A 3,051-nucleotide genomic window follows, 5' to 3' on the forward strand; every position below is an offset into this window, starting at 1 on the left:
TCCCCCCAGGGCTCGTGGGAAGGTGAGGGTGGCAGGGTTGGAAGTGCTCCCAAGACCCAGCTTCCAGCTGCCCAGGCGCTAAGGGGCTGGGACTCAGATAGATGGCTGTCGCCCTGCCTGCCCTTTCATCCTCTGCTTTCCTGGTTCCAAGAGCCGAGAAGCTGATGGGGAAACCAGTGAGTATGCAAATCCCTGCATTGTTGGGAAATGATCCCGGGGAGCTCCCAGAGGATGGCCGGCTGCCAGCCCCTCCCCACCTCCACAGGTCCCCTGCCTCACCCTGCGGCTCTCAGCAGCAGGGGCCCGAGCCTGAGTCTGCTTTCCCGAGTTCAGTCTCAAAGGTGGGTTAACCCTGTGGGGGGCGTAGGGGGACTCCGGAAACCTCAGCCTCCCTGGCAAAGAACAAACTGGCCCCAAATGGATGAAGCTCCCTTCCTTGGATGTCCCCACCCACTCTGTCCCCATCCGACTCCACTGGCCTGAGGAAAACCCAGCGGTCCCTAAACATCTGGGGCATTTCAGCAAGGAGCCCAAGGGCACTGAGGCTGGGGAAGCAGCCCTCCCAGGGCCCATACCCCCAGTGCTGCCAGCACTTCACACATCCCTGGTCTCCCGGCAGGGTGGCTGGTGTGGAGCAGTGACTGGGAAAAGGCCACCACTGACACCGCCCCCTGCGCAGCCACTTCCTCCCCTACACAGAAGGGCAAGACCCCTGCCTTCAAGGTGAGGCTGGGCAGGTCTCCATCAGGAAAACTGGGATTCAGTGGGACACAAATCCAGGAGTCGAGAGCAGGTGGGGCCAGCACCTCACACCCTGGGCCTCGCTGGTCCCCAGAGGCTCCTGCCCCCAAATAAGGCAGTCCTGGGATCCTAGCACTTCTGCTCCAGGGCTTCTCAAACCTCTGGCTCATTTTTTTCCCCTAGACCATAGCAGAATGGGTGGAGTAGAGGGTGGTGAGTAAGAGCCTGTTCTGAGGACCTCCTCTTCATGGGAAGGGTGTGGGAGATTTGGCTGAAAAGAGACAGGAAGTAGAGCCCTACAATTAAGGGAACACGGGCCATCCCAGGCCATGGTATGTAAATCCTTCCAGCTAGTTCCTGGATGGGGAGTTGGCCTCGGGCTGTCATCCTGGGATACGGCCTTTTGAAGGACATCTCAAGGCAGGTACCGGCCATCTTAAATTGCTCACCCATTTAAGAAATGGTTGCGAACTCGGTAGAAGGGAAGGATCAGGCAACCCACCCCACCGCACCCTGGGCTGGGCATGTTGCTGGGTCTGGGAAGAGTCCAACGGCTCTGATTCTGGCTGATTCTGGCGGCTCTCCAGATTAGAGCCCCACTAAAGGCCAGGGGTGCTTGTGGGGCTCTGCCTGCCACCTGCTGGCGCCTCCTGGTATGACTGTCTGTGCGGCAGGAGGTCGCTGAGCAACGGGCCTGAACCAAATGCCCAGAGACAAGCATCTCCAGTAGGAGCCGAAAACAAGATTCTAAAGATAATAATACAGAAAGTGCTAAGGCAAAGATGAGAATTCTTTTTTCTTTTCTTTTTTTTTTTTTAACATAAGTTCTGTGCCCAGTGTGGAGCTTGAACTCATGACCCTGAGATCAAGAGTCGCCCACTCTATGTACTGCCCTTTACAAAGTTGAAAGCTCCAGAAAATTCCAACTGTTATGGGTAACAAATCACCCAAGAAAAATTCTCAGGAAGTGGAGGAATAAGAAGGAATGGAAAAGGAGAAAAAAACACATGTATTCACATTTAAGAAGTGATTTGGGCAATCAAGTCACAGGGAAATCTGTGTTTTTACCCTTTGATACGGTGGCTCGGCAATCCCACCACTAAGAATCATATTTGCAAAACATAAGGCTTTATGATCCTGCCCAAAATGACAAAAGATGAAAAACAGCATTAATGTCATCAGCAGCGGACTGATTAAATAAACTGTGGTGTACACACATAAAGGAATGCCAAAGAGCCGACAGAAATGAGGTTCACAAGCTGCATTCACAGAATGCTTTCTAAGCTGTATGACTAGCTACCATTTTGGTACTAGGCACATAGCTGTGTGCATATCACTCATTTGTGTACAAAGCTCCTCGGGAAGGGCCCGTGAGGAACCGCCTCTGGGAAGGACAGATGGTTGCTGAGGGATGGTGGACTTTTTTTTTCATTGACCATACTCCTGTACTATTTGAATATATGCCATTTGCACGTATTATTTATTCAAATGAAATCTTTTCACAACTCCTTAGGGTACAGGAATAAGTTACGGCGATGGGGATCTGAGGAGGGTTCTGTCGGCCAGGGGCCTCCAAAGGTTCTTCTTGCCCACGGACAAATAAACGCTTGGAGCACACACACCCCCAACACGTAGGTGGTGTTACATCAGGATAACTGCCCGTTCTAAAGAGCAGGATGGCTGAAGTGCAACAACTGCTTGTGGTTCAACCTAAGGTTTATTCATCAACTATCTCCATGTACTAATGAATATTTTTACATGTTATTATATACCACGTTCAAAGTGACAACTAAAAAAGGCTGAGCCAGAAAATAAAAACAAATTGAAGGCCTGAAATGTACCCTTCCAACCGCCCCCGCTCCCAGCCACAGGCCATCCTCCATACACCCTCCTCCTTGGGGACCACCGCCCTGCGCTGAGGTGGGGGTCGGGATCAACACCACAGCCCATCTTGGCAGTGACGATTTTACTGTGATTTTACTCTACAGAAGTTTTCCAAAGTGAAAACTGCTTCCAATCCTGAAGATTACCACTTAGAAAATTCAGACACAGTAACATTTACATGGACAGGGGAGAATCGCAATGCTTTCTCCTTAGTCACCTTCCCAGGTCCCGAGCAGGACAGCAGCCCGGAGAGGTCCACGTGTACAAACACACACGCTGCTTGTTCACACTCCACGCCGCCCCAGTGCAGCAGCCTTGGCAGCGGGCTTCAGACGGGGATTTTGACGGGCAGTCATGCCTCAGGAGTTGGGAGCGAGGATGAGGGGCAGATAAGTCAGAATAAAAGCAAAAAACTAGGTCTCAGAG

Source organism: Mustela nivalis (genome assembly GCF_964662115.1).
Source record: "Mustela nivalis genome assembly, chromosome: 10".
Lineage (NCBI taxonomy): Eukaryota > Metazoa > Chordata > Mammalia > Carnivora > Mustelidae > Mustela > Mustela nivalis.